Source organism: Cimex lectularius, unplaced genomic scaffold (genome assembly GCF_000648675.2).
Source record: "Cimex lectularius strain Harlan isolate CLEC.00 unplaced genomic scaffold, Clec_2.1 scaffold37, whole genome shotgun sequence".
Classification (NCBI taxonomy): Eukaryota; Metazoa; Arthropoda; class Insecta; order Hemiptera; family Cimicidae; genus Cimex; species Cimex lectularius.
Window position 1 is genome coordinate 1,241,734 of NW_019392682.1, and position 19,495 is coordinate 1,261,228.

At 32.2% G+C, this 19,495-nt stretch overlaps 1 protein-coding gene across 2 annotated transcripts in view; it reads right to left on the reverse strand.

Moving 5' to 3' along the window:
• LOC106665538 (steroid receptor seven-up, isoforms B/C) overlaps positions 1 to 9,425 on the reverse strand; it is a 142,160-nt gene extending 132,735 nt beyond the window's left edge. Inside the window, exon 1 of one of the 2 annotated variants that reach the window (XM_024225675.1) lies at positions 8,976 to 9,425. The gene's annotated coding sequence lies outside the window, so the exon portion shown is untranslated. The remainder of the gene's footprint in view (positions 1 to 8,975) is intronic. The other variant, XM_014392019.2, reaches the window with a different exon arrangement.
• Positions 9,426 to 19,495: the final 10,070 nt, after the last annotated feature.

Below are 19,495 nucleotides of genomic sequence, written 5' to 3' on the forward strand. Positions count from 1 at the left end.
TACCGAATATACATCGATTTAATTACTACATGACTTTTCTTGTATAACATACAATGCAGAAATAGAGAAAAGAACAATCAAGATAGAATATGACATTAGTGATGTATTATTTCTCCTGTTGACGGCATTTCTCAGTAACAATCTAAGTTTTTATTGACTATATATTACATAATGAGCTATTTTCTTCACAAGCTGAACCATTCAAAGTTTACTGAAGCAAATGAACCTTTTTAGAAAAACCCTTAAAGATAAGAAAGTTACCAGAAACCCATAAAGTCTATGTAATGTATTTTTTAATGGGCCTGAAGAACCGTAAGAAAAACTTATTTTTATTTGATTAACCGATAAACTTGAGTAAGATTACGTTGAAACAAAATTGTCGTGGTTTAGAAAAAAAAAGATACGATGGTAGACAAAATTGTCCGGAAAGCTTAATCCATGGTTTTACAAGTGGATATCGTATTTACACAAAAGGATAACGCACTTAAGCTTCTTACTTCAATTTCGAAGTGCCAACATGACAGTCCATTAGCTAGAAAATAGTTAAGCATGGAGAAAGTAAAAAAGTTAATCCTAAAATCGCTTAAAGATCAAGTTTCACAGTAATTCCAACTGTATCAGTACATAAATGAACTAGTTTTCTTCCATGGCGAACTGGTGCAACATATATTTTGAGACAATGTTAAAAACCGTCAAAGCACTTCCCAAACCCCAAAAAAAGCTTCTTAAACGGATAAAAAGCCAAAAGCATTATGTTCAAACATTAAATTAATAACTCCACGGCCCAATGCACAAACCAAAAAGCTGCTGAAACGATAAAAAACAAAGGACAGTACGCCCAAAAATAATTAATTAAAACTCTTCGGTCTAATAAGCCCTAAGCCAAAAAACTGCTGAAACGATACAAACCCAAAGAACAGTACGTAGGTCCAAAAATAATTAATTAAAACTTCACGTCCCAATGACCAAAGCCGAAAAGCTGCTGAAACGATAAAAAAGTACATATCTCCAGAAATAATTAATTAAAACTCTACGGCTTAATGCCCTAAGCCAAAAAGCTGCTGAAACGATAAAAACCCAAAGAACCGTTCGTATGTCCAAAAATAATTAATTAAAACTCTTCGGCCCAATGTTCTAAGCCGAAAAGCTGCTGAAACGATAAAAAAGTACATATCTTCAGAAATAATTATTTAAAACTCTACGGGCCAATATCCAATGCCGAAAAGCTGCTGAAACGATAAAAACCCAAAGAACCGTACGTATGACCAAAAATAATTAATTAAAACTTCTCGGCCCAATGTCCAAAGCCAAACGTTGCTGAAACCACAAAAAACCAAAATAACAATACATTTGTCCAGAAATAATTGATTAAAACTCTTCGGTCTAATAAGCCCTAAGCCAAAAAACTGCTGAAACGATACAAACCCAAAGAACAGTACGTAGGTCTAAAAATAATTAATTAAAACTTCACGTCCCAATGTCCAAAGCCAAACGCTGCTGAAACGATAAAAAAAGTACATATCTCCAGAAATAATTATTTAAAACTCTACGGCCCAATATCCAAAGCCGAAAAGCTTCTGAAACAATAAAAACCCAAAGAACCGTACGTATGTCCAAAAATAATTAATTAAAACTCCACGACGCAATGTCCAAAGCCAAACGCTACTGAAACGATAAAAACAAAACAAAGGATAGTATGTCCAAAAATAATTAATTAAAAATCTCATGGTCCAATGCCCAAAGCCAAAATTCTGCCGAAACGATAAATAAATCAAAGAGGAATATGTCCAAACATTAAAAACTCCACGGCCCAAAGTCAACAAGCTGACGAAGTCATAAAAAATAGGATAAACGCACGTTGTAAAAAAATGCATTGCCCGTAGTCTAAAAGCTGCGGTGACTATAGAAAACAGACAGGATGCTATAAAATTAATTAAGTAAAAACTGCACTTCTAAAGTCAAAAAAAGATGTTGGGTCCAAAAAAATTGAAAATCTCCGTTAAAAAAAAATGAATAATATAGAAAATAAAAATAACTTGGTAAAATCTCAAATTTTCACACTGGCGATAGTCGAATCTGCGGGATTAATTCAAATATGGATAAAACGTCAAGAAAAGCCGGTCTAAAGTTGGCCGATAGTACGATTTTTACAGCACAAAATTTTAGTTTTAGGATCAAAACAAAAAATAAAATTAGAGGTGGTGGTTTGTGGTCATTGAACAGATTTGTATTGTACCCAGGTTTTTGCTAATTTAAGGCGTATTATTTGTTGCTATCCGGTTTGTTTTTATAAACAGTCACTTGTTCTCTTGTTATCGGACGTTTTTACTTTTTTTTTAACTAACTAATTAGAAAAATAAGACAAGTTATCGTTTCCATTTCAGGGTTTTTCCTATAGTCAATTTTTAGTCTATACTTTAAATACATTAAATCAAATCGTGTGATTTCCTCGTGTGGTTTGCTTATTTCGGATCACTTTCTTTGCCTATCTATGTTTTATCATAATCAAGGATTACGAGGTGAAAAAACCTCGCCGACTTCAAGTATGTAAATATCTCATGATAATGCATCCCTCAAGTTAACTTAGTCACCTTTTACACATTTACGTGGTACGTTAAAAAATTATGGACACGATGGACAGAATAAAGCACGCACCATTGAAGTTGGTCAGTTTGGAAGGCAAAATAGCCAAAAAATAATAGGAAACGACTGAACTACACCAAAATTAAGTAATTAAAAAATCTAGATAGACGACATAGTGAATAAATACAATAATAAATAAGATAATAAAACAACAATAATAAAATAATTTCATTAGCTGTGTTTTAACCCTTTCCGCCTTTTTGTCTACCCCCTGTCTATTCAATTTAACACTGAGGATTGTAAATTTTCGGTTAATTTCCCCGTCTTATTTAAACCAGTATATTAATTGTTATACTGTTATATTTAAATAATCTCCTATTGTAGTTTGTGATCAGCCTCCACTCAATGAATTTGCTTAGAAAAGTTGATCAGTGATGATTATACAAAAAACAAATGTCAGTTCCTTCGTCGAACTTTCGAGGAGTATATAAATAAATTTGAAAACAACCTACTACAGATAGTGTTCGTTGTACGTTTCGCATAAAAATATATTAAAAACTTCAAGTATCATGAACAGCCATAAAAATATATGATTGTCGTAACAAAGTCCAGCTAATTCTCATACCCATTCTACCACAATTAATCATACCTAAGTCGGTAATAATAGATATAACAATCAACAATATAGTACAACTTATAGGTCAATAATAGACTATTTTGAATAATTTAATATTGTCTATAAAGGGTGTCTATTTTTGATGTCTGAATTTCTCTTGAACCAATGGCGCTGTCGAAAAATACGTAGTGTTAGATATTTTTTTAGTCTAGTTTCAAATTTTTGCCGTTTTTGGAGAAAAATTGTTCAGGATACCTCAGGGTTCAACTTCAAAATTTCAAATAATTGTATATCGTGACACATCATTTTAAAGGATGAATGAAGACATTGGTGCTACCGAATTTTAAATTGGTCAAAAAATAACAAAAAGGCAAAAAATTTGAAAAAAAGCAATTTGGCTAATTATTAATTATATTAATTATTAGTTAATTGCATTTCATTTTCGAACTGCTTGCCTTGCGTAAAATTGTAAAGATTTGTTCTTTTTAATCACACTTCACCGGTGCTCAGAGGGATAGAGTCAGGGATTGACAAGCATTTTTCTATCCTTTGCGCAGTTCTTCAGCTAAGGTTGCTGGGTTTTGATTGGGGTGGACACTATTTTTTTAAATGGCACCAAAGAAAATAGTCAAGTGGGGTTAAATCGGTGACCGAGGATGCCAACAGATCCATGAGGTCCTATCGACCTTTCCCGGAAGTGGTGATTCAAATAACGTCTCACCTGCAAAAGAATTGTGTGCCATCCATCAACCTGGATAATTATTCTTTGTCGTTTTCGCAGAGGAACATCATCCAACGCTGTTGGTAAAACCTCACTAAAAAAATTGAGGAACTGTGCACTATTTAAATTATTTTCTGAGAAATAAGGCCCAATTAATTTATTTCCGAGAAGTCCACACCAAAAGTTGATACTGTGAACCACCTGTTGATGACAAGAGTACGAAATTCTGAGATTTTCCTCTGCTCACGTTCGGATATACCTACGGTTTAGTATGCCATTAGAACTTGAATTTATCAGTTCATGGATGGAAGAACGTTTTCTTCAGCCTCCCAAATTGACATTTTTTTAGGAACGTTAGACGCCTGCTATAATCAGAGTCCCGAAGTCCCTGGACAATATGAGAGCGATATGCTTAAAATTGTAAGCCCGGAGTACATCTGTAATGTTATTTTTTGAAAAACCTTAAAACATACAGTAAAATATTCGCTCTTCGTTGAAATTTCGCTGCCGGTTTCGTATTGCCAAAACTTTATCGTTTTTTGACCAATTTAATATCCGAGTGCACCAATGTTTTCAGCGTAAAAAATCCTTTAAAATGATCCGTCCTGGTGTGTAGGGTTGTATTTGAAATTTTGAAGTTGAACCTGAAGTACCCTCTATGATTTGTTTCCTAAACAAAGTAAAAATTTAAACCTATATTAAAAAATATGAAACACGTATTTTTTATCTTTTTGATAGCGTCATTGGTTCATGAGAAATTAAGCCTGCCATGAAAAAACGACACCCTGTACATAACACTCAAGTTTTGTCTTTTATAAATTTCAAGCATTTTCATATTTATGTATATAGATCATTTCTTTGATTTGCCTTCTGCCCACATAACTTTCATAATCCATAGTTTTTGAACTATGCCAGTCAAAATTGGGACCTGTATTGTGGATAGGATTGGAAAAAGCAGTTCTATTCTTAACTGGGTTTCTTGTGTCAGATTTGATCAGATATTTTTGGTCTTGTGCTCAGATACCTCAATTGTCTAAATGGCCGCATCTCACCTTTTCTACGTTACATTCAAATCTTCGTTTATATTTTCATTTTGAAACGGATTGTGCAAAATTTTGTACGCTTTGGTAATTCAGTGAGGCCCAAAGCACCAGAAAAATTTGTTTTCTTCTTCTTTTTAAAAGAAATATGGCAACATTTTGAATTTTTAATGTACAAATTATAAGTTTACTATTAAGGAGATTTTTCAATGTATTTTTAAATTACATAGTTGTTTGCATATGATTTTTCCTGTCAGATGGTAAAAAAAATGGCTGAGAGTTCCTCGCGGTTGCCCAAATTCGGTTAAGACGGGTCCAAAACGTTCCAACGAACCTCGTGTGGTAATTCCGATACAACTTATTCACCCAATAAATTACCACTCCGGCGGTCTCCGCGTGAAAAATCCACCGTCACGAATCCCACGAGATATTTTATTCGTAACAGCCGTGAAATTGGCTCTTTTTGAATTATAGGCAGTTTACAATTGTGGGAGGAAGGAAGGGGGTTAAATTTTATTCTGTGCGCTAATTTGGGCGGAATAATAACGCGGCGGCAATTGAGTGTCAGGTGGGTGTATCCTAGGTGCACAATTATCTCCACATTAACTAGAAGGGCGAAGGGATAAAAAAAGGGAGGTGTCGGTCGCCTCGTGCTGCCTTTTTTCCTTTCTAAAGCCCCCCTTTAATTAGAGATATGTCAACACACTCCCTACATCCTCAGGACCCCCTTTTTTTTAATACCAGTTTAGTCCTCAGTACCCGATTGAAATTATATACTTAAAAAAGATCAATCCTTTGAAAATATAACGTACATGTTCACTCACAACAGAAACAAAAAATTTTAAAAATTCCTGGAATTCCATTACAGGAAAAAAATTATAAAAAAGCTAATCTATAAAATATCCATAATCCATTAAGCACATTAAAAAAGCGGCAAGTTTGCCAGATATTTTTACTCCGTTAGTAAGGATAGTTATCATTTTTCTTTCAAACGTTGACAGTTCAAGGCGAGAATTAACATTTTTTTTTTACCTCCACTAGTTGGAATATTCTTGATTACTTGTATCGAATCATTGTGAATGAAAAGTTAAAGGTATGGAAAATATGGGTCAAAATCATGGGACACGCAAGTTCCGCTGAATTTACACGAAAACTGTCATGTTTCTTTGTGTTTTGTAGAGAGGGTAGGCGTGGTTTTTGGATTTTGACAGACCGTCCCAACGAGAGGATAGGCAGATCAAAATCAATCTGGAAAAAAGTGCTTATAGGAAAAAAAATCATTTTGAATATTCTTTTGGGAGAATAAATACTTTTCAATATCAAAATCCGTTTTGTAAAGTTTTCATGGTTATATAATATTATTATTGGGAAAGAAAAATATCTTTTACGTTAAGGAAAGAAACCTGAGACTGTTTTGCTGAATTTTGCTAAAATAGACTGATTTTCAACCAAAATGAGATAAAGTCAACTATGAAAATACTTTTTCCTTGCTTTTTTTTAATTAATTCGTTCTTGTTTAAAGTGTTAGATTTATTTATTTTTTACTAACGAATAATCTGAATCTCGGTATGGCCCAGATGAAAAAAACCAATTCAATTGATAATGCCAAGCTTTCGACCTATTTTAAGGTCATCATCAGGGCAGAACAATCTTAAAAATGTCTACAAATTGACATCATTAAGTTTTTAATAGATTATTTAAATTTTGTTTGAAGACCGCCCCAGCCGGACAAACATAATGACGTCAATTTGTAAACATATTTGAATATGACCTTAAAATATGTTGAAAGCTTGGCAGTAACAATTTAATTTTTTTTTATTCGGACCGTACCAAGATCCAGTTTAAATTGAATTATTTACAAATTCTAAATCATGCACGAACTACAAGAATGATTCTGTTTAATAAAGTACAGGCCTAGATTAATTACAAATTTTGAAACATTAAAAAACTAGGATTTTTGTAAATTTGCTCTTGAAATTGCATGATCTAATGAACTATAAAAATTTCAAAAAACCCGGAATAAAGCCCCCAAAAAAATCAAAACCATTTTTTCATAGCCTGTCATTAATGATTGATATTTCGCGGTTATGATCAGTCAAACTTCGAAAACTTGCAAGCTGTACCGGGTTCAACAAACCTTGCATCCTTTTCGACTAGTCTCTTTTAAAAAACAAAAAATCAATAGACTAAAAATTATTTCGTATTTTTTAAAAAGGGTAGAAATGTTTTAACAAAAAAATAAAACCCTTCAGAGCACGTACCATTGTGTTGTTGTTTTCAATTAAATATAAAAAAACGCAAATTTATCTCTTCTGATATTTCTTTATTATTTTTTCTTCAAAAATTGTTTAAAAAACGAAAATTATCTACGTATTATGACAGAACTCTGGCACAGCAAGCAATTATAATTTTTTTAACGGATTAAATTTAGTGTTGTTTTTCTAATAAATATACCAAAACTACGCACCTACGTAATATTGAAATATTTCGAGAAGAATCTTTACTCAGGATAGATTTTTTAAAGGGTGAGTGACTGAAAGGTAGTGTTAAATCAATTTTATTTTTTCAAAAGCTCCGTGAAAAATGGAAAAATATTAACTTTCGACGATTTTTTAAATTATACGTAATATACAAAAATTAATAATAATTTATTTTTTTAAGAAAAAGTGACAAAAAATGGAAATTATTTTAAGATTACTGTAGAATTCTTAAATAGAAAAAAAGTCCATGACTTTTTTTTAACGAAGTGATCGGGTTTCAATATTTTTCAAATGATTGAACTGAATCATGAAAAAATCTATCTATAAATATTATATTTTAAGTGTTAGATATACCGACCACTTTTTATTCGTGAATAATCTCGATCTCCGTATGGTCTGGATTACAAAAATTCAATTTTTACTGCCAAGCTTTCGATCTTTTTAAAGGTCATCGTCAGGACAAAACAGTCAACAAATTGACATATTTTTCAAATTCGGTCTTTTCGAAAATGTTGAAATTATCTTGATCATTTCGTTAAAAAAAAGTCATGAGCTTTTTTTCACGTAAATAATCTTTGTCAATGTTTTTTTTTAAATTAAAACTTAATTATATCAATTTGTAGACATACATAAGATTGTTATGCCATGATAATGACCTTAAAATAAATCGAAAACTTGGCATTAACAATTAAATTTGTTTTTTTCTTCAAAACCATACCGAGATGAATATTTATAAAATGATAATTGCCTTCATTTTTAACTTTCGTTAAGAAAGCAATATGCATTATTTTTATGACAAAACACTATGAAGATGTTTTTTATTTAAAAAGTGGAAATATTATATGATAAAATATAATCGATATTTTGCGAAGATTACAATCTAAAAAAATGATCTAGATTATAAAATTTTACGTACGTAATTTGATAAGATAAAATTCATCTGGTAATGTTTTCTCTTCTAAAAAAATATATATATATAAGTTATAAAATTTTACCTATTCCTCGTGCCCTTTGAAAAAGCTGTCTCTAGGAAAAAAACCCGATGTGCAACAAAAAGTTCTTGAAAATTTTCCTACGAGTACTGACAAAATGAAATCCTAGTGATAACAATTCTAATTAAACGGCTAAAGGAATTTTTATTGCATTGTCAAGGCAAAAAAAGTTTCAACGTTCATGTTTTGTAGATAATGTATCGCGAAGATTTTGCAAAAATAAAATAAAAATATAAAACTATTATAAATAAATTAATGACTTTTCTTTGTGGATTGCTTTTGGATTATTTAGGTAAAGAGTGACTTTTTTGTGATTTATTTGTAGGCAAATATCTGTTTTCTATGAAATAAGACTTATTTTTGGTTTGATTCTGACGCTATTGTCAATTTTTTTGAAATTTTAGGTTTTTTCGAGAGCGGAGAAATCGAAAGAGGGGTTTGTTATTGTGACCAATAGAGTTTGGGTTTTTGGATAAATTTGTATAATCAAACACTCGATATAAGTGGAAAAATATAGTTTTTATTAAAAATTGAAGTTCCTACCTTCGCATGTGAATTGTCCGTAGTGTTTTCCACTTGATTTATCGCCGCAGACGATGCACTCAATATTTTGGTTTTTGTCTGCCTGAGATCCTCCGCTCTGGGTGCTGTTGGTGCCCGGGGTGTCACCACGGATCGCCTGGGAGACTAGGGTGTCTTCCTGGGTCAGGGTGACGAGGCTCGGGTCCCTCCAAGGGACGATGGCCCTCGGAGGAAATTCAGGGGGTACGTGGTGATACGGGGGGGCACCTGAGCTCGCACCCCCTCCGCAGAGCACCCCCCCGACACTCTGGTCCACGAGAATTTTAAAAGATTGATCTCGAACGGAAAAAGCGAACGTTTGTCTTCTGGCTCGTCGAACGGCAAAACACGACGCACCCCCACGGGATCCGTATCACATTTGACCCTGACAGGCTCAGGTCTCTAGGGCGACTGGCACCCTGAACCCTGACCCCCTCTCCCGACCTCGGGCCCCCACCCGCTCCCCCCATTAATGTTGTCATGACTACCCTCCTCCCATTGGCCCGTCCGACCCTTGCCCCCTACCCGGCGCATTTTCGCAGGACTCTTTACTTCGCGTCTCAAATCGATCTCATTCCGCTACAATTAATCTACTCCTGAATTATTAACCACCCCCGCCATTAACACATTCACTAGCCTCTCCTCCAATCATTTACTCATTCACTCATTTTTATACTCATCCCCCTTCTTCCTGCATCAGTAAAAAGACAGGCGATAGATCATCTCATACCGACCAAATTACGACCAGACAATTATAAAACAATTAAACACCCTATTTATCCTGCTACTCTCCACTACCCCATACATAAATACGATATTGAAATTATCTACAATTCTAAAATGTAAGCAAATACAAAACAATTATATCCAAAAAATAGTTTAAACACTTTAACACCTGAACTTTATGTTTTTTTCCTATAATTATTTTACCGATAGATTTCTATTCGTTTATACTTCTAATATTAAAGCATTGTGGTTTTTGAAACAGATAGATGGCAATTGGAGGGGGAAACATTTGAAAGAAAAATGTCTTTCCAAAAAATTTGTTTTCAGGGGTATTTTGTACTGGGGAAAAAACCGATAACAAATATCAACATTGTTTCTTCCTTAAAAAATATATTTAAAAAAAAGGTCGCTTGGTTAAATGTAAACAAACCAATAATCCGGAGGCAAGTGGAAGGCAAAAGTTTAAAAAAAAATGGTTTCCAAAAAATTGATATTTAGGGGTATTTTGTAGTGAAAAAACACAACAAATATCAACGTTGGTTCTTGCGTAAAAACATACATTAAACTGCTTTGTAACGTCACTTGATTTCATGTAAACAACAAACCGGAGTGGACGGTGAAACTTTGAAAAAAAAAATTCTTCCCCAAAAATTTGTGTTCATGGGTGTTTTGTAGTGAAAAAAATATGTCAACGTTGTTTCTTCCTTAAAAAATATATGAAAAAATATATAAAAATATACATTAACCTACTTTGCAATGTCGCTTGGTTTCATGTAAACAACAAACCGGAGTGGACGGTGAAACATTTAAAAGAAAAATGTCTTTCCAAAAATTTGTATTCACGGATATTTTGTAGTGAAAAAACACAACAAATATCAACGTTGTGCCTTGCTAGAAAATATATTTACGAAAATATAGTTTAACCTACATTGGCAAGTGGAAGGGTGGAAGGCAAAACATTAGGAAAAAAAAATTTCTTTACCAAAAATTTGTGTTCAGGGGTATAAAATATATATATATATATATAAACCACCTTTGTAACGTCGCTTGGTTTCATGTAAACAACAAACCGGAGTGGACGGTGAAACTTTGAAAAAAAAAATTCTTTCCCAAAAATTTGTGTTCATGGCTGTTTTGTAGTGAAAAAAATATTTCAACGTTGTTTCTTGGTTAAAAAAATAGGAAAAAATATGTATAAATATATATTATCCTACTTTGCAATGTAGCTTGGTTTCATGTCAAAACAACAGCGAATATCAACGTTGTTTCTTCCTTAAGAAATATATTTACAAAAAAAATAGTTTAACCTATATTGGCAAGTGGAAAACAAAACATTTGAAAAAAAATTGTTTACAAAAAATTGTACTCAGGGGGTGTTTTTGTTGAAAGAATATCAACGCTGTATCTTGTTTTAACAAATAAATAAAATATTTTAACTGTAATGTCACTTGTTTTCATGGAAACAACAAACCGGTGGGAAGTGAAAGGAAATACATTTGGAAAAAAAATTCGTTTCCAAAAAATTTATATTCTGGGGGATTTTGTAGTGGAAAAAATATCAACGTTGTATCTTGATTAAAAAATAAAATATTTTAACCTACTTTGTACCGTCGCTTGGTTTTATGTAAACAATAGACCGGTGGTAAGTGGACGGTGAAACATTTGAAAAAAAAAATATTTCCTTCACAAAAATTTGTATTCATGCGTATTTTGTAGTAGAAAAAAACACAACGAATATCACCGTTGTTTCTTGCTTAAAAATATATATTAACCTACTTTGCGACTTCGCTTGGTTTTATGTAAACAACAAAACGGTGGGCAAGTGAAACGAAAAACATTTGAAAAAAAAAATTTTGTTCCAAAAAATTGGTATCCAGGTAGACTTTGTAGCGGAAAAAATATCGATTTTGTATCTTGCTTAAAAAAATAAATATTTTAATCCTACTTTGCGACTCCCTTGGTTTCATGTAAATAAAGCGGTGGGCATGTTAAAGGTAAAATATTTCGAAAAAATTGTGTTCAGGGGGATTTTGCAGTGGAAATCTCAACGTTGTATTTTGTTAAAAAAAATAAATAAATAAATATTTTAGCCTAGTTTGCAATGTCGTTCAGTTTCATATAAACAACAAACCCCGTTGGTAAGTGGAACACAAAAAATATGATTTCAGGGGTATTTAGTAGCACAATAAACAAATATTAATGTTGTTTCTTTGAAAAAGAGTCTGCTAAAAAAATTTAGCTTAGTTTTTGTAACTTGGTCACAAATTAAATCGGTGTCAAGAAGAAAGTAAACAAATTAAATAAAAACAAATAATTTCAGCGTTGTTTCTTGCTAAAAACGAATAAAATAACTAAATAGTTTTAAATTATTACTACTGCTAGGTCATAAATTAAAACCAAATCGGTGGCAGGTGGTACTCGAAAAATTTGAGACAGTTTTATCTCACAAGAATTTCTATTAAGGGCTATTCTGAGTGGAAAAACAAATGCAACGTTTTTTCTCGCTAAAAAATAGATATGTTAACTTAAGTTTTGTCACTTCGTCACAAATTAAAAAGAAATCGGTAGCACGTGGAAGTCGAAAAATTAGCTAGAGAAAATATTTTTTGATTTTCCCATTTTTGTAACCTTTCTTGTATTTAGTTGCTTTTAATACGATCCTGCATACTATTTTTTTATCCTATGTTAAAAAAATAAATAAAACGAATGTTATATATACTAAAATTGAAATACATGCACAATGAAGGCAGGAACCGATATTTTTAAAAAAAAATTTAAATTAATTCATGCATTTTTTTTTCAAATTTCAAGTGGGGCAGGAGACAGACTCTCTAGACAACCAGAAATATTTTTCTGCTAACCTTTTTGTTAATAAAAATCCCATACAGAGTTTGCACTTGAAGAATAATTTATAATTATCCGCAATTATTTTATACGTATTTTTCTAGTTTGAATATTTTTCGAAAGGTTTCTGAGAATTGTAAGAATATCGTTTCAAAATTATTCATAAATTCTCTCAATTCAAAAATCCCTTTTTTGTTGGGATTATTTATAGGTACTTACATATTTCACTAAAGATAAAAAAATAAATAAAAATATTAATATATATGAAGAAACATTTGACTAAATGCAAACGCGTCCGACAAGGCAACCAAGCGAGTACATCCGGACCAAATTTCAACTAAAAAAATTCTAAACCAACCAAACGAGAATAGTATCGAATTAGTGACATTAATTCCTTTTAATTTTTAATTTTTATACATGAATTTAATTGAAATTAACATAACGTTTTTACACAGTTTTTTGTCATGTTCCCTCTAATTAAAAATTAAAATAATTATTAAAATGTTTGTTATACTGTAATATTTTTTTATGATAGTAGAACCCTGTATGCCTGGGTTATTTGAACAAACAAAAAATTAACATAATTTTTTTGGGCAATGATTCTATTGATTTTTACACATTAATTTTTTTTAAATAATTACAATTTTATTGAACAATTCTTTAATATATAATTTCTCATAAATGCCTTCTAACTAATAAATATTTTCTTGCATCAACTCATTCACTATAATTACAAAATTCAAAAACAAACTCTCAAGACATAACGTCTTCTTCTAGATTTTATTACACACTTTACTCTTTTTAAAGTATCGTATAACTTTTTCCACTTTATTCGGTTTGTCACCCAGTACCTCCGATTTAATTTAGACCATCGTGTTTTTCTGTAAGAAATTAACGAAGGAAAATCTGAATCTTTGGTTTTATGGTCAGCCTGATCTTGAATCAAAATTATTTTTCCTCGATGAATATTGGTCGCAAGGTCTTCTTCATTGCTATATTAAAAGCATATCAACAGCTATTTCTTTTGTTCCTTAAATAGATTATTTATTCTCTATTTTATGATAACCTACAATCGTTCTTCAAGTGCAAACTCTCTATGGGATTTTTATTAACAAAAAGGTTAACAGAAAAATATTTCTGGTTGTCTAGAAAGCCTGTCTCCTGCCCCACTTGAAATTTGAAAAAAAAATGCATGAATTAATTTAAATTTTTTTTTTAAAATATCGGTTCCTGCCTTCATTGTGCATGTATTTCAATTTTAGTATATATAACATTCGTTTTATTTATTTTTTTAACATAGGATAAAAAAATAGTATGCAGGATCGTATTAAAAGCAACTAAATACAAGAAAGGTTACAAAAATGGGAAAATCAAAAAATATTTTCTCTAGCAAATTTTTCGACTTCCACGTGATACCGATTTCTTTTTAATTTGTGACGAAGTGACAAAACTTAAGTTAACATATCTATTTTTAAGCGAGAAAAAACGTTGCATTTGTTTTTCCACTCAGAATAGCCCTTAATAGGAATTCTTGTGAGATAAAACTGTCTCAAATTTTTCGAGTACCACCTGCCACCGATTTGGTTTTAATTTATGACCTAGCAGTAGTAATAATTTTACTCCATTGGTTTCATGTAAATAAAGCGGTGGGCATGTTAAAGGTAAAATATTTCGAAAAAATTGTGTTCAGGGGGATTTTGCAGTGAAAATCTCAACGTTGTATTTTGTTTAAAAAAAAAATAAATAAATAAATATTTTAGCCTAGTTTGCAATGTCGTTCATGTATAAAACATGTATAAATTCATGTATAAAAATTAAAAGGAATTAATGTCACTAATTCGATACAATTCTCGTTTGGTTGGTTTAGAATTTTTTTAGTTGAAATTTGGTCCGGATGTACTCGCTTGGTTGCCTTGTCGGACGCGTTTGCATTTAGTCAAATGTTTCTTCATATATATTAATATTTTTATTTATTTTTTTATCTTTAGTGAAATATGTAAGTACCTATAAATAATCCCAACAAAAAAGGGATTTTTGAATTGAGAGAATTTATGAATAATTTTGAAACGATATTCTTACAATTCTCAGAAACCTTTCGAAAAATATTCAAACTAGAAAAATACGTATAAAATAATTGCGGATAATTATAAATTAAATATCACCCTTGATAACGAACTATCGGATATTTTGTTCGTTTTTGTTTGAGATAAGATTAACAACAACAAAAAAACAAAGTCGGATCTGTTTGTAAGATTGACTAATGGTCTTTCCTATTTTTGTTTTTCAGCGTTACGCAACCCAGTTGCACTGGGGACCGTAATAATCCAACCGTGGCATATGCATTTGAAAATAGGAAAATAAAAACATTTCATAATGAAAGTATTAAATACGTATAGAAAAGAAATAAGTGAAATGAAAAACAGACGCGAATGGGAAGGAATAAGACCCCGGGTGAAACAAGTGACAAATTGTTTTTCAAATAAGCTTGGCTCCTTAAATTGTCCGGATCAATTAATTTTTTTTACAAGGACGCATTTATCATCGATCATTTCCATATTGAAGATAACTGCCGACGAAGATTCTTTCAAATCCCATCTTGCAGTCTTGGTCGTTTTTAAAAATTATGAAATTAATTTCGTTGCTAAATTACAAATTTACGTCTTTCCAGAAAATAATAGTAATCGATTTAAAAAAAAAATAAAAAAAATATTGGGTCAACCTCATTGAAATATAAGCTCACCTAATATCATTTCAGTTATTGGCTTGGAAATTTGATATAGATACTGTAAAGTTAATTATAGAAAACTAAATTTAATTCGATAATAATTTATACCTAGATCATAAAGCAAAAAAAGTAGTATTTTGTATACAAATGAACAATTCAGTGAGAAGTTTTATTTATACCATAAACCATTAGACTTTATTCAAGACAAAATGGAACTTTATCAAATAATAGCAAATGTTCTATTAGAAGATTAATTATATGCACTTTTCCCTTAAATGTATCGAGAAATTTCTTTAAATTTGTAAAGGGATATAAAATATTTTTTTTAAGTTATGACTAAAGAGCTGCAGTCTCAAAAAATATATGTGCATATCAAATTACAAATTTTGTGTCTATCAACCGTGGTAATTAATCATAACTAAGTAAAATATATAAATCAAAGGGCTATTAATTTACTCAATTATGAACTAGTAGTTGTTCGAAGTTACTATATTACTTGGGAAATAGTTTAGAGTACTAACCTATCAAAGCAATACTAATTTCTATAAACCATTTTGTTTAAAAACTCATATTTTTGCAGCAGTTGTGAATGTTTTTTTATGAGGAATGTTTATTGAACCTCAGTCTAGTACTTACTTTTTTTATTTACATCGTTCAACCGTTGAACATTTAATCTAAAGTTACATTATCACTTTTTGATTTATAAAAACAAAAATATATATTGAATGCAAGTTAAAATTTATATGGAAGTAATTTTTTATCTATACTATCAGATTTAAAATTGATATAGAATGTATTATTTTTACATATATTTTTAAAGATAAAGAAAAAAGACAAAGAGAGAGTACAAAGGAAAAAGAGTGTGTATGTGTGTGATAGACCTAAGGGGAGGGAGAGAGAGAGAGAGAAGACTTAAAAAAGAAGGACGGAGAAAAAGTCATAGAAAAAGAGAAAATGAGAGAGAGTGGGAGGGATAGATACAGAGAAAAATACAGAGATAGAGAAAAGGAAAGAGAGAAAGCTAGAAATAGCAAAGAGTAACAAAAAGAATGGTGAAGACAGGAGGGTGTTGGAGGAGAGAGAAAAGGGGAAGGACACAAAGAGAGAACTATAATCTATGCTCTAATATGTGTGTGTGGTGTGTGGTGTGTGTTTTCGATGAAAGAGAGAGAGAGAGAGAGAAGGAAAGAGTGAGAAGGAGAGCGAGATAGGCAGCCGGAGAGACAGAGTGTGAGTGAGAGAGAAAGAGAGAGAGATAGATAGATAGATAGAGAGAGAGAGAGAGAGAGTGAGAGAGTGAGAGGGGGGGGAAGTAAGAAGCAGGAAAGGAAGGAAGAAGAAGAAAGGGTGAATATGATCCTAATTAAAAATATATATTTTTGTAGAGATGAAAATTGATATTGCTGCCTCTATTTCTCATTTTCTCTCTTTATCTGACTTTCTCTCCGTCCTTCTTTTTTACTCTCTCTTTTTTTTTCTCTCTCTCTCTCTCTTACTCTGCCTCTCTCTCTTTCTCTCTCTATCCCTCTCTTTATCGCTATCCCCCTTTCTCTTTCTCACCTTGCATGTTTCTCTTTTCCTCTTTTTCACCCACCCTTTGTTGGGCTGACTATCTCTCTCTTTTTCTCACTCTATCTGTCTGTCTCAATCTCCTTCTCTCTTTCCCCCTCTCTTCTATTCTCTAGTCCTTCTTTTTTACTCTGTCTTTTCCTCCCTCTCTCTCTTATTCTGCCTTCCTCTATCTCTCTATCTCTCCATCTCTTCCCCTTCCACTTTCTCACCTTGTCTGTTTCTCTTTCTCTCACACTGTCTGATGGCTGGATATTTGACTTTCTTTCTCACTCTATATGTCTGTCTGTCTGTCTCTCTCTCCTTCTCTGTTTTCCTCCCTTTTTCTGACTTTCTCTCCGTCTTTCTTGTTTTACTCTCTCTTTTTCTTTGCTTTCTCTCTCTCTCTCTCACTCTCTCTCTCTCTCTCTCTCTCTCTCTCTCTCTCTCTCCCAGATTACACCCGAGGGCATAGATTATAGTTTATAAAAAATTAATTCCGTAAAAAATATATGTTTAACCGTAGATGATACAATAGCGTAGAATAATTTTGGGAGGAGTGAAATACCGAAATAATGTTGGTCAGGCCAGACAATTGAGAAAGTTCTGTGACAAGATTCAAGTATCAAATAAAACCCCAGAACGTGAAAATCGTCGGAAGACAAAGGGTTGAAAAATTCCGAAGTCGTGATAATTACAGGTGGATAAAAGGGGGTTGAGCGTCCGTTGTCACTGTGGACGGGGGCGGGGGTTAGGCCGGGGTTAATCCTCGGGGGTGGCGCCTGTCTATCAATATTGTGTAGCGGCCCGGCGCGAAATTAAGTTCCCTTCAAAGCGCGGTGCGCGGGGCCAATGGGCGTCCACCTCGCCCGCCCTCTGACCTACCCAACACTTACTTACATCCCATATTTTATCCACCATTCTTCTTCGCCAGTTATTTAAATCCTCCACCCCCCGCCGAATGTATTCGGCCACCCCCTTTTATCAATCCGCCCCCGACTTTCAACCCCTTTTGCCCTGGAAGACCTCTCGGCGAGTCCTTCGCCACCCTTACCACAGGTACCAGGCCTGATGCCAGGTGTGGACCCAGACCCGAGACAACAGTGTGACAAGAATTTTATCGATCAATTTACAATTTATAACTGACTGAAAACATAATATTTCAATCTATTCATTTTTTATATAAATCTAATAAAAATGTTTCAGTGCATTTCACTTTCTCATTTCATGTCTAATCTCATGTTACTTTTTCTCTCTATCTTTCGCTTTTGACCTCATCTACATTATATTACTCAAACTCTTTCCATTTCTCTCTTTCGTTTATCACCTTTGCCTCTTTTCATCTTTATATCTCACTTTTTCCTTCTTTTTTGCAAATTTTTTACCCTTTCTTATAGATTAACTTTGGTTATTTCGTTTATAGTAAGATTCCTTGATGGATCTGATAGTTTGCCCATTTTAGATTATTTTATAAATCTATAACAATAATTTTTTTAAATTTATTTACTTCCTCCCAAGAAATTTGGTTATTATAAATTTCCTTGGAGGAAGTAAATAAATTTTTTCACGGTTTTCTAATGTGTCCGATAAACCTTTTACTAAGAAAGAATAAATGATTGTTTATGATTTGATATGTCCATTGTGTTTTTGAGTAAATAAAAATGAAATATATTGTACATATTCCGACAAAAATTTTGATAAATCAAAATTCCGCCTGGAAATAATTCTAGGTCTATCGTCTTATTTAATGATTCAATTTTTAATGTTGTCCTAATTGGTAGAGATAATAAAAAAGGCAAAAAAGAAACTCCGAGGAAGGATTATTTAGGGCTTTTCATCGGCAATGTCGGGAGATTAGGTTTAAGGGGAGCCAAGTGGATGTATTTATTTTCAAGAATGCCTGTGGTTTTTTTGTCGGACTAAACGCGCCCTCCCTCGTAAACTCGTATATCTCTCCTGTCTCAAAATAGAAAATGTTTTTCTCACCGAGGGTAGATTAGTCGAACATGGATACAGAAGCTTACAAAAAACATTTAACCGAAGGCAGAATTTTTAGGCAAAGTAGGCAATTAAAATCTCAACAAAATTTTATTTAGGTATTCAGGAATCGTGAGATGTGGTCTGGTGTGATGTAGGTTCCAAAAAAACATTTTCTTTATCGTGCCAACGTTTCGATCTTTATTGAGATCATCTTCAGGGATCAAAGTGTTTGTCTTCTGTGTAATTTTGTTATTCTTGGGTGTCGTGTTGAGAGTTCGTGTTTTTCTGAAACCTACATCACACCATAGTGCATCTCACGATTTCTGAATACTTATCGATTAACGTCACTAATCACCACACATTTTATTTAGGGTTAAAAATATAAAAGCGTTTGGATGTGAATCATAATAACAAAAATTTCTTTTGAATTATCGTGAATCATCCTAATCTGGAGATTATAATATATAAAATATCAATTATATTATGATGCAATAAAAATGTTAACAACCAGATTAAAACTATCAGTATTTTTCAACTTCTATTTTTAAGATTGAATAGGGGACAATTGGACAATAAATATGAAGATAACATGATTTAATAACGCACATCAAATATATAAAAAGATTATGATCAAAAAGGAAAGAATGAAAAAAGTAGAAATACGAAGTGGAAGACAGCA